Below are 14,002 nucleotides of genomic sequence, written 5' to 3' on the forward strand. Positions count from 1 at the left end.
ATACGGCAGATTTACAACTCTAGTTAAGCCTTAACATTTCTTCCACATTTGCCATATTCTTCCGAATTAAAAATTCTCTTTTGGAATATGCACATAATTTTTAATTCGTGAATCGAAAGTCAAAAAAGAAACGTATAGAATCAGGGAAACAGAGGTTTACACTACATTTAAAACACGTATTATTTGCAAATAAAAATGAAATTATTATCTCTTTTTTTTTGTAGAAGACTACATAAAAAGTTTGGAACTTCCAGGAGATGCAAAGGGAAGATGAAACTTTCTCTATCTCACCCAAAAGTCAAAGAAGTATTCTTCGTTGTTGCGTTGACAGATGTTGTGCTATAGTTGTCTTTTGGAGTAAGGAATCTTTCGTTTGTACGGCTTTTTAAATACGTTGTTCTTCGTTCAAAGGGAGAACTTGGAGTATCACGCACTTATAAAATTATTTTTGATGCTTTATCACCAAGGGAATTTATTCGAATTCCGTGAAGTTTTATAAGAACTTCTCTTTCTTACTTTTCAACAGTAAAGAATTTGTAGGTTGACTGCCAACGTTCATTTCTTGTCCACTGTGAAGGTGGGAAGCACATCGCCGAAGTAAAACCACAGACGAAATCACTGATACTGAGGGTGAAGCCATTAGTGCAATTAGAGGTAATCGGTGACCCGGCTACGCAAAAGACCAAATCAATTTTATTCGTTATAAAAGTTATGCTCTGTGTTTTCCTGGCCGAAAAACGGATTCTCCTTATTGATTAATTAGTAGAGAACAAAACAATAAATGGAGGAAGGCGAGAAACTACAATTATACGTAGTTAAGAGTACTGCAGTGCAAAAGGAGAAAAAAAAAGAACGTCGGCCTTGAGCAAAATGCAGCTGACGACAAGGTTCTTTTTGCGGTGCCATAACTGAGTTCTGACGCGTGGTTTGAGGCGCTATGTCACGGACTGCGTGGCCCCTCCCGCCGGAGGTTCGAGTCCTCCCTCGGGCATGGGTGTGTGTCTCGTTCTTAGCATAAGTTAGTTTAAGTTACTTTAAGTAGTGTGTAAGTCTAGGGCTCGATGATCTAAGCAGTTTGGTCCCTTATGAATTCCCACACATTTGAACATTTGAACTGAGGTATTTGAGGTACAAATTACTGGAGCATTTACTCTATTCACCAGATTTAGCACTATGGTGCCTTAGACTACTCCTACTGGAGTGCTTGGCAAACGTAGATAGGTATTTTGCAGGTATTTTAGCATCAGACATCGCTGATGGGATTTACTTATCGAAAAGAAATTCTGTGTGCACAGTTCGGCTCCGATCCGTAGGTTTTTCGAGAAAACGTCGAGATAAAAGCATAATAAGTGTTTCGTATTATGTGTAATTTAACTATCAACCTCTTTAATACAGAGTTAAATAATGATTACATAACAGATAAATCACAAATTTGGCCTGTCGCTAGCCGCTGTATGCACGGTGGACTAGATACGTAATCGCTTTGCGCCGTTTTGACGTAAAAACGTCCATTCGCTAGTCAGTAGGATTTTTTTGTGTGCGAAACTACCATCAGATACGAATCGCTTATGACTAAAGGTCTAATAACTAACAATGGTCGACCGCACGTCTGTACATACTGGTCGCGCAGTATCTGTTTAGCCTGTGACGTCATCATACTAGTGTAAGCCCATGCGTGTAACTGTTACGAATCGTCTTTGTGTAACGTTATAAACTGATGTAGCGTGGAAACGCGTTTAGCTGTGATATTGATTCGGGAGTCACTGTGAACAGCTGTGAGACAATAATAAAATCCGACGAAGTATAAGTGAAAATCGGTGTTAAATTAAAAAAAAAAATGGTTCAAATGGCTCTGAGCACTATGGGACTCAACTGCTGAGGTCATTAGTCCCCTAGAACTTAGAACTAGTTAAACCTAACTAACCTAAGGACATCACAAACATCCATGCCCGAGGCAGGATTCGAACCTGCGACCGTAGCGGTCTTGCGGTTCCAGACTGCAGCGCCTTTAACCGCACGGCCACTTCGGCCGGCGTTAAATTCAAAATTACAAAGTAGTGAAAGGTATAGTCTCATGTGACACGTACATATGCTCGGATTTAACACAACAACGCAAATCAGAGGAAAGCTCAAGTCGAAAGAAATCCAAAGAGCCTAAAACGTCCTGGCCGAGCAAATCCGAGAGCTATAGCAGCGATGAGAAAAAAATGGATAAACGTCACAAAGTGATTACGTAGCTGGCCTATCGTGCACACAGACGCCAGCGACAGTCCAAATACGAGAATTTTCAAATTGGTAACCATTATATTGTTCTGTGTAAGCACTGTATTTAAGAGATCGATAAATAAATTACATACTTGTGGGAAATACTTGTTATGATTTTATCGCGACGTTTCCACGAAAAATCTACAGCACTGACCCAAACCACGCACACAGAAATTTGTTTCGTTTCCTTATCGACGCTGCCGTAGCTCTCGCATTCTCTTACCACTGAACTTTTCGGCTGTTCGAATTCCTTTCGGAGCGAGCATTATTCTGAATTGCGTTTTCTATAGTTCCGAGCGCACTTACGAGTCATATGAGACGACATCTTTCATTATTTCGTAATTCTGAATCTGATATCCCAATTTTCACTTATATTCCTGCGAATATTCTGTGGTGTCACCGCCAGACACCACACTTGCTAGGTGGTAGCCTTTAAATCGGCCGCGGTCCGTTAGTATACGTCGGACCCGCGTGTCGCCACTGTCAGTGATTGCAGACCGAGCGCCGCCACACGGCAGGTCTAGAGAGACTTCCTAGCACTCGCCCCAGTTGCACAGCCGACTTTGCTAGCGATGGTTCACTGACAAATTACGCTCTCATTTGCCGAGACGATAGTTAGCATAGCCTTCAGCTACGTCATTTGCTACGACCTAGCAAGGCGCCATTATCATTTGCTATTTATCTTGTGATGCACATACCGTCAGACAGATGTTCACCAATTATGGATTAAAGTTAAGTATTCCAGAAGCTACGTACTATTTTTGCTACTATAAAGACCTTGCCTGTTCCAGACCTCACGCCATCCTGCGTGAGCTTAAACGCGTGCCTTTCGGCTTCCTCCCAGTGGATTGGCTGTCTTGCCAGTCCACAACACATTCTCACTGTCCCACTTTGGATTCTAGTACTGCTTCGCGAGATCTTCACAATGATATGCGAATCAGTGTCCCAGATAAACGCGTTTCCACGCTACACATATTTCTAAGTTTAGATAAAACTAATTCATAAGTCCCTTGTGCATACGCCTACACTGGTACGGTGACGTCACAGGCATACTGTGTGATAGAAGACGTACAGATGTGATCTATCCGTTGTGGAGTCAACCACTGTTTACGCATCATTAGTCATGGAAGTTCATCTGACGGGTGACTGAACGTGAAACTTTTAAAAAGTTGATGAAGAGTATTGTGTGTGAATTCCTAAGGGACCAAACTGTTGAGGTCATCGGTCCCTAGACTTACAAACTACTTAAAAATGGCTCTGAGCACTATGGGACTTACCATCTTAGTTCATCAGTCCCCTAGAACTTAGAACTACTTAAACCTAACTAACCCAAGGACATCACACACATCCATGCCCGAGGCAGGATTCGAACCTGCGACCGTAGTGGTCGCCCGGTTCCAGACTGAAGCGCCTAGAACCGCTCGGCCACATCGGCCGGCAAAACTACTTAAACTAACGTAAACTCACTTATGCTAAGAGCAACACATACACCCACGCCAGAGGGAGGACTCGAACCTCAGCATATTATCCATCAATATTACCAGTAGCTTCACAATGCATATGGACTTCCCACTACCATGAAGATCACTACACATAAGATCCGATGACGACATCAGAGTTCTCAAAACAGTTGACCCAATGAAAATGCTTTTAGCCATCTTGGCTTGTGAAGTTTTCTTGAGTTACCAGGATTCTTATTTTACTCGAGAAATAGTGTTTGACTGCGAGGCTAAGAACTTTCCATGTTGTCTCAGGTGCCATGCTAAGCGCAGAGGCGGCGCTCTTCCGCGTGGCGCATAGCGGTTGGGCGCACGCACGACGTCCGCAGCCGCTACGACACGCTCTGCCAGCAGAGCAGACCCCGACAAGCTACGAGCCTCCCCCTTTCCCAGAGGTCTGCAGGCGGCCGCTTTCCAAAACACTGCAGCTGCATTCGTAACTGAGCTCACCAGTCCGCTACAGCCCCAGGCCTGCAAAGATCATTTCCTCACTGACCAGGTTTCCACAACTGCAATGTAAACTGATAAACCAAAACATTATGACCAGTACTCATCGCGAGACCTAATGCCGCAAGTGACGTTGTGGGCACGTGACGTGGTAAGGGAATTACAACGAGGTGACAAAAGTCGTGGGCTAGCGATATGCATATATCCCGATGGCGGTGGTATCGCCTACACAAGGTACAAAAGGGCAGTGTATTCGTGAAGTGTATTGCGCTAAGATGATTCATGTGAAAATGGTTTCAATGTGATTACGCGCGCACCACGAGAATGAATAAAATTTGAACGTAGAACGTTAGTCAGCGCAAGGCACATGGGACGTTCCATTACGGAAATCTTTAGGGAAGTCAATATTCAGAGAGCTGTAGCGTCAAGAGTGTGCCGAGAACATAAAATTTCAGGCATTACATCCCACCGCGGACAACGTAGTGACAGACGGCCTTCACTTAACGACCGAGAGCAGCGGCGTTGGCACAGAGTTGTCAGTGCTAACAGAGAAGCAAAACTGGATTAAATAACCGCAGAAATCAACGTGGGACGTACTATGAACGGCCGGCCGGTGTGACCGAGCGGTTCTAGGCGCTTCAGTCTGGAACCGCGCGACCGCTACGGTCGCAGGTTCGAATCCTGCCTCGGGCATGGATGTGTGTGAGGTCTTTAGGTTAGTTAGATTTAAATAGTTCTACGTTCTAGAGGACTGATGACCTCAGCTGTTAAGTCCCATAGCGCTCAGAGCCATTTGAACCATTTTTTCGTACGATGAACGTATCCGTTTGGACAGTGCTACGAAATTTGGCATCAATGGGCTATGGCAGCAGACAAACGACGCGAGCTGCCATTCATCACACCAACTAGAAATTTTGTCAAGGTCATCTCGTATCAACCTAAAGTCACTTATTTTCGACACCTACCTGTACACCATCAACGAACAACTGTAGATTGCTGCCCACCCTGTCGGCCAGATCATTCATGTAAATAGAAAACAGTACCGGTCCTATCACACTTTCCTAAGGCATTCCTGAAGTTACCCCTGTCTCCTATGAAAAGTCGCCGTCGAAGAGGACATACTAGGTTCTATCACTTAAGAATCTATAATGAACAGCAAATAAAGCAAAGTCACCAGGTGGTGTAGGAAAGGAGGAGTTGCTTGAAAGGATCGTAAAGGATAAATAAGATAACATCCACGAACTGGCCGCCGCTTTGTACTTCCTGCGACAGATCTAGGAGCAGTAGGAACTTCACACGTCGACTGACATTCTCTGAAATACCTTTGAACACTGCGGCACAAGAGACGTCCCTCGACGTTCTTCAGGCACGTACCGATTGCAGATAAGAACCGCCTTCCATTAACAGACGATATGCGTCATCAGTGAGCAAGACTTTGTCTCCTACCAAGATAACACGGCGTAGCACTGAAAGACTTCCGTGTCTTCGGTACAGCTCTTGTACCATTTGTTACTAAAATCTCAAAAAATGACAGTTTCTCCAGCGTATCTGTTGTTAGCGGGCGCGTATAATGGCGTCGAATAATGTTACAAATCTAGGAGGTGCAGTGATCCGCATTCGGAATATAAAAAATAAACAATGATCAACTCGTAGGTCGATTTGAATACCACAGTGCTTTAGGGGCTCTGCTACAGGTGGTGGTTCGACCGTGTTATTTCCTCAATCTTCGAACACTGCACCCAGTTTAATGCGAGTTGAGATCACCGCGGAATTCATACCACGATGCAAAGAGGCATTTGTTACATACGTACAGTTTTTCTCTGGGCTGACAACCATGAAAAATGTTGGATGAAATCAAATGTCTACCTATGTATCCTACATAGATAATTTAAAATGCAGAGCTTTATAGTATAACACCCACTAAGAGTAACACCGAGCGAGGTGGCGCAGTGATTAGCACACTAGAATCGCATTCGGGAGGATGACCGTTCAAACCCGTGTCCCATCCTGATTTAGGTTTTGCGTGATTTCCATAATCGCTTCAGGCAAATGCCGGGTTGGTTCCTTTAACAAAGGGCACTGCCAATTTCCTTCCCCATCCTTTCCTAAACCGAGCTTGTGCTCTGTCTCTAATGACGTCGTTTTCGACGAATCGTTAAACACTAATTTCCTCCTCCCTCTCCTCCTCCATGAATACTAACGAATAGATGTATCAGTGCTATAGTTTCTGTGAGACTTCACAAAGGTAGTGGAGTCTGACAAGGCTATTCGATATCAATGAAACTATTTTCCGCAGTCATAGAAGAAGCTGTCACATTTCCATATTGGACAAAAGGAAAACGGAAAGCATGTTAATGGAACATACACATATTCGACACCCACAAAAAATACTATCTGACAATCAATTCATAATGGTCTTTTGTGTTTTTGACAGATGAAGGCAATGAACAGAAGCACTGCGAAAGAAATAAACAATAGAGTAAAAATGACATAGTGTGCTTTTGGCAGACTAAAAATATTCTCCAAAGCTAAGGTTCAAGTGTGTCTGAAATAGAAAGTTTATAGCGAGCCTGTATCTCTAGATTTGTCGTAATGGCAGTGAATCAGGTATGTTTATCTCAGATTCTGTTCTAAGACTGAGACTCGTTCCGCACATAATAGAGACATGAAAACAAACAAATGGAACAGAGGACAACCTGGTGTGTAAGACGTAATTGTGACTGTGATGTGACGTGCTGAGTGGCCGCTCGGTTTGAGGCGACATGTCACGGATTGCGCGGCCCCTCCCGCCGGAGGTTCGAGTTCTCCCTCGGGTATGGGTGTGTGTGTTGTTCTTGGTATAAGTTAGTTTAAGTAGTGTGTAAGTCAAGGACCGATAACCTCGGCAGTTTGGTGCCTAAGGAATTCACACACATTTGAACTTTTTTTTTTTTTTTTTTGACTGTGATGAAAATAAAGCTGAAGTGGATGGATAATGCAGGAAGGCGAATAGATGATAAATCGACTACGGAAGTCTTCTCTGGATTTCAAGAGCAAAGAAAAGTGAGATACGGCGATCTAACGAGACGTGAGTAGATAACAGTAGAAAACATGCATGAACACCATGGTTAGTTGTGGCTGAGGACAAAAATTCGTAATCTTTGTTAGAGGCAAATGATTGCAACTGCTGCTTCTGCTAGTGATGTTGATTCACCTAGACAAAAATCAGTGTTTTATAATGTCGTGAATGCCACTGTACAGTGTACAGTAATTCCTTGCCGCGCAAGCAGCGGAACGAGTGTCAAATCTTCACACAGCCTGCCTTCCTGTTTTATGTTTTCCATAGCTTCACTAAACAGCTTCCGGAGAATTCAAGGATGATTCTGTAACCAGGGTCATTGACGATTACTTCGAGTGTTCTTGAGTTGACCTACACCCAAGGATCTCAGTACTGACAGGATCTTGAAGTCGTATATTGCTTCCTCCGTCAAGTGTTCACTAACAGATCCGTGCTATGCTTGCAGATAAACACGAACTGTTTCGCGAAATGCAGACGTCATGGGCAGCAGACAAACAAATCGTGAATCATTGAGCATCACGCTTAGAGAACGGACTGGACTTCACTGTTTCTACATATGACCCAAGTAGCATACGATGAATCACAAACATAATAGCAGGAAAGTCTATAATCGTATGTACATCCTAGAAAAATTCTTCAAGCTGTTAGAAAGATAACACCTGACCTCATAAAGGAACGAAGAAATATCTGGTTGAGAAGTCATAATCAAAATACTGTCTTCAAGGTTGCAAGGGATCTCGCCCATAGAATATGTACACTAATGAGCCCAAACATTAAGACCACCTGATTAACAAATTGTTTGTCCGTCTTTAGAACGAAGTACATCACTAATTCTGCGTATCAGGGATCAGACTGTTGGTTGGTAGGTTTGTGGAGCTATGATTCATTAGATATCTATGTACAGGTCACGTAATTCGCGTATATAACGGGTCGCTGATTTGCGTACCCGCTGATGGCGCCCGATAGCGATCAAAAAGGGTTCTATTGGCTTTACATCAGGCGAATTTGGTCGCCGAGACATCAAAGTGAGTAGACTATAATGCTCCTCAAACCGTTTCTGACTATGAGATAAGGACAATTATACTGCTGAAAGAGGACATCGCCGTCGGAGAAGACATCATGCATGAAAAGATGTAGGCGGTTAGCAACTGCCAGCATGTCTTCGATTACTACCACAGCTCCCATGCAAGCGGATGGGAATGTCTCCCACGGCTTAATATTGCTCTCACTAGCCTGCGTCCGTGACGCGCTGCACATTTTGAGCCGCAGTTCACATCGATGACGGTGTTTGTAGAGTCGACTATCGACCCAGTGTAGCAAAAATTTGATCCACCCGAAGAGTTGACACGTTTCCATTGAATAACGGTCGAATGCCGATGGTCTCATGTCCACTGCAATCGTAATTGACGATGTCGTTGCGTCAACTTGCTAACAGGTAGTGGTGGCCTGCTGCAGAGCTCCATTTTCAACAACATACGATGAACGGTGTGCTCCGAAACACTTTGCGTGCACCGGCATTGTGCTCTTTCGGCGGAGGTGCCACAGATCACCATCTATCCTACTTTACACAGCAGAAAATCCTCCGAACCCCACGTTCTGTGAAGAGTCGTGGACGTCCAACGATTTAGCGCCTATGGTAGTTTCACTGTCATACCTCTTTACGTAGATGCTCAGGACAGTAGACGTGAACATTCGACCAACTCGCCGTTTTCGAAATACTCATTCACAGGCTCTGCGTAATAATAACCTGTCCTTTGTCAAGGTCGCTTATCTCAATGTTTTTCCCCATTTCCCCGTATCTTCGCTAGGGTGATCCCCCGTCCGTATCTGTTCCGCTTACATACGTTTGTTACCGCGTGACGTGCTCCCAGCGCCACCAGGTGCTATATAACAGAGTAATCATGTTTATAGGCAAAATAAAAAAAAATATTGAACTTTGTCTGCGGACCATTAAAACTGCAACACAATGAAGGCTTATCAGTGCATAGGTACAGTATGACGTTTTTATACCAGAGTAATCATGTGAATGCGTTCAGATCCTGCAACTTGGATTAAAGCAATTGAAAATTACATTCTGCCAGTTGTCATGAACGTCAGCATCACTCTGGACAAGGTTGCTCCATCTAATCGTGTGGTGAAAATAATGCTTTGTCTTTGTAGCGATGTACTTGCCGGTAAGTTATTTTGATATTACTTATCGCGGCGGATCTTGTCTAATTTGTAACGGAGATGGCTCTCGGATGTTTGACGACCACGCCAGGATGTCCTAGCAGGTGGCGAGTAAGTGCAGCAAGGTGTTGTGTTACGCGCAGTTATCAGTTCTGCGATATCAGACGGCGCACGTGGCGTAAGCGCAGGGTTTCCGCCGCAGCATCCCCGCTGGTTGTCAGACCAGAGCATGAACAAACTGCGAATTTAGTAACATCACTTCCAGAATATCCAGGTCCACAAACCAACATCATTTCAAAAATGCGAATGGAAATACAAGTCGGGTGATTATATTAGACGCTACAGTCATTTCCAGGTACTTCTGCGCGTTACAATACATAACGGTGCATCGCAAGATTTAGGGACCAGTAAGCACGATGTTTCGGGTGCTTATGTCCTGATTTACGTTTATAGGCAAAATAAAAAAATATTGAACTTTGTCTGCGGACCATTAAAACTGCAACACAATGAAGGCGATATGCTACAAACAACAGATTGGCATTAACAGTGCTACGTGCTTGGAAATAAAAATGGTTAGCACTTCAGTGCAACCAAACAAAACAGGTTGGATTAACGCCATCTATGTTCTATATGTAAGGAAAATTATGCAGCGGGTTCCACATTCAGAAACTGTATTTGAATGTTCGTCACTTGAGATAAGATCATGTCATTCCACGAGTAAGAAGGAGAAAGTTTACCGTAAGGTGTTGAAATTCGACAGTGGCAAGATCGTGGCATATTGGGACTGTGACCTATCCTACCGTGATGCTGCTGCTCGCGTTGGTCAGCATTCCGTGACTGTCAAAAAATGGTTCAAATGGCTCTGAGCACATTGGGACTCAACCTCTGAGGTCATCAGTCCCCTAGAACTTAGAACTACTTAAACCTAACTAACCTAAGGACATCACACACATCCATGCCCGAGGCAGGATTCGAACCTGCGACCGAAAACCGCACGGCCACACCGGCCGACGTGACTGTCAGGCGTATATGGAGCTGATGGATTCAGGAGGTCCATAGTCGACGCCATGTAGGAACTCATTGGCCCCATGCGACTAGCGCCTGAGAGGACAGACATATGGTTTGCTCAGTCATGTAGGATCGTACAGTTACGTGAAATACGTTGAGTCAGGAAATCGTCTCGTTTGCAGCAAGAGAAATACCAGCGAAAAAATGCTCCTATCTTGGCACAAAAATACGAATAAGCTCCCGTTTATTTACAAGACTGATTGAGAAGTGGGGTAACAGCTGCCTCATTGTACTTTCTTTGGTTCAAATGGTTCAAATGGCTCTGAGCACTATGGGACTCAACTGCTGAGGTCATTAGTCCCCTAGAACTTAGAACTAGTTAAACCTAACTAACCTATGGACATCACAAACATCCATGCCCGAGGCAGGATTCGAACCTGCGACCGTAGCGGTCTTGCGGTTCCAGACTGCAGCGCCTTTAACCGCACGGCCACTTCGGCCGGCTGTACTTTGTTTAGCACCTTCAAAAATTTTCCCAAAATATTTGGCATGCGCATATATTCGCACTTTTTTTTCTTGCAACTCACCTCAAACTTTTACAAGCTCCCCTTACTGTAACTCACGCACATCCACAAATTTTTCGTTGTAAGTCGCTCATACACATCCACTTCCAGTCGTCCTTCGTCATTCACTCATTCAGCCCAACTCATTGTCTTTAAATTTTTCTGTCTCTGTCATTCTCTCCTGCGTCACAGTCAAAGTGCCCTCCGTTCTGTCCTACTACTACAATCTCCTCTCTTCGTCACTCCCGCCCTCTTGCTCTCTTTTACTGCTAATATCTCATTCCTTCGTTCCTACTGCTGCTGTCTCTTCTCTGCGTCACTATCTCTCTCTTCGTTCTTGTCGCTGTCTTATAATCTGTGTCTCATTATCGCTGCCTCTCTCACACTTCCACTTTCTCAGAAACGGATAAAGATGTCAAGAAAATTTTCAAGTTTCGTTCGAGATCGGGATCTTAAGATATATATGGTAAAAATTACAGCCATTTACTGTGCATGCTAGTCTTAGAATCCTCAGCTGGGTTTTTGTCCGCTGGTGACGGTGAAAATATTGTAAAAATCCCTTTGTGTGGGGTTTTCATAGTAACCGAGGAGCCTTCGTGAGACCCATCAAGCCCACCGTAAACCGCATCTAATGCGAAAAGGACCGACCGACTTGTTCCAGTGACTTAATCAGAAGGAAGTGGGTAATATTGATACTTTGACCCTCTACTGTAAGATGGTGACACTAAGACGATCATTCTTTTGGGTATACGAGGTGTGCAAGCGATCTGGCAATGCTGTGTTCTTTCACTTGTGTAGAACAGTGTGCTCATCCATTCCAAACAGTCAATTCGAGTTTCAGATCCTCACAGCAGTCACGTGGTTTTTGAGAGCGCAGTCAGTGAAATTGTGTTTATGTTGTGTGTTACGGAAATGGAACAGCGGAATTTAAAGCAACGTTATGCCCTCAAGTTTTGCGTTCATCTTGGAACGTGATCTTTAAAAAGTTGAAACAGGCCTACGGGGAACATTGCTTATAAAGAGCACATGTTTTTTGCTGGTATAAATCATTTTTGAAAGGCCGAGTACACACTGAAGTTGAACGCCCCTCAGGAAGACCTTCAACTTCCAAAACTGAAACCGTGTGCTCTTGTGAGATCAAACCGTATTTGTTCCTCCAGGACTAACTGTAAACCAAGTGTTTTACAAAGAAGACCTACAAGGCTCAGGAAAAGGATGAATCGAGTGAGACCGGACGTTGCAGACAACTGGATGCTTCATCATGACAACGACCCATGTCACACGACCACTTCCATTACAGAATTTTTTACCTCAAAAAGCATTGCTGTTGTTCCACAGATCCCCTATTAACCTGATATTAGTCTCTGTGACTTTTTTTCTTTTCCAGAAGTTGAAAAATGTCTTAAAAGGACGTCATTTTGGGACTCTGGAGATCGTTCAAAAGAATGTGACCGACATGTTAAAGCACCTACCAGTTGAAACCTTTCAGCGCTGCTACCGAACTGGGAACTACTAATCTCCCGGTGTATAGCTGCCGAAGGGAACTACTTTGAAGAGGACAATATTGTTGTTTGAAAAAAAAGAATCAAATCAAAACTTTGGTAAATAAAACACCAGACTCATTACTTTTCTCACACACCCCGTAAATATGGTCCCTATCCGAAGGACTATCTAAGACACTTGACTCTCCATTATATCACCAATAGAAACCGAGGTATGAGCACCGGAAAATCCAGTTTTTATGCTTGGTGGCATTTTGGAACAGGTTAGGTACGTATGCTGTTGTACACATGCTGATACATCCGGAAACTGCGACGACGTATCGAGTTACACGAACTGACTGCGCGGCGACCATTGTTGCAGCTTCCCTTGACGCTGCAGCAGAGCCAGAACTGACGACAGTGGTGCGTTCAGCGTCAACGCCAGGCATAGGGGCTGTACCACTTCGTCTTCTCAGATAAGTCCTGGTTCCTTGTAAAACCTCATGACGGACATATCTGTTTGTGGAGTCTCTTACGAGAACGAACAATGCCAATTTAGTTCGCATACGGTTCGAGTACCGGGCATGATGCTACCTGGTGCCACTAGGCAAACAACACTGTCACCTCTGGCTTACGTAGCCGATAATTTCAAAAGCAGATGTTACATTTATGGCGGGTAGCTGTTCCCTATCCTCGAAGTTCCGTGAAATTATCTTCCAACAAAATAACACAAGAACACATGTTACCCGCACTGTCCTGAACTATCTCGAAACGGAAAGTGTACGGTATAACTGTTGCCCGGCCAACACGCTCTCAATACACTGATCAGCCAGAACATTATGACCACTTACCTAATAGCTGGTACGTCCAAACTTGGCACGGATAACAGACCATGCGTAGTGTCATCGAAACAATGAGGCCATGGTAGGTTGCTGGAGGGAGTTGGCGCCACATCTGCACACACAAGTCACATAATACCCATAAAATCCGAGGAGCGGGCGCTGAGCTCTGACGCCACGTTCAGTCACCATCCCAGATGTGTTCGATCGGATTTTGCTTAAAACATTAAAAGACGATCAGTCACACACAGGGCAGTGTAATTTTTCAAAATGGTTCAAATGGCTCGGAGCCCTATGGGACTAAACATCTGAGGTCATCAGTCCCCTAGAACTTAGAACTACTTAAACCTAACTAACCTAAGGATATCACACACATCCATGCCCGAGGCAGGATTCGAACCTGCGACCGTAGCGGACGCGCGGTTCCAGATTGAATCGCCTAGAACCGCTCGGCCACACCGGCCGGCGAGGTGCGGTGGCCGGCCGTTGTGGCCGAGCGGTCCTAGGCGCTTCAGTCCGGAACCGCTCTGCTGCTACGGTCGCAGGTTCGAATCCTGCCTAGGTAGGTTAGGTTTAGGTAGTTCTAAGTCTAGGGGACTGATAACTGCAGATGTTAAGTCCCATAGCGCTCAGAGCCATTTGAGGTGCGGTGTGCCGGCCAGTCTGTGGATGG

The 14,002-nt window shown here is 44.5% G+C and overlaps 1 long non-coding RNA gene across 1 annotated transcript in view; it reads right to left on the reverse strand.

Moving 5' to 3' along the window:
• Positions 1-14,002, reverse strand: part of LOC126471451 (uncharacterized) — a 264,302-nt gene that overhangs the window by 195,038 nt on the left and 55,262 nt on the right. The window lies entirely within an intron of this gene.

The sequence above is a fragment of the Schistocerca serialis genome, chromosome 3, assembly GCF_023864345.2.
Source record: "Schistocerca serialis cubense isolate TAMUIC-IGC-003099 chromosome 3, iqSchSeri2.2, whole genome shotgun sequence".
NCBI classification, from domain to species: Eukaryota; Metazoa; Arthropoda; class Insecta; order Orthoptera; family Acrididae; genus Schistocerca; species Schistocerca serialis.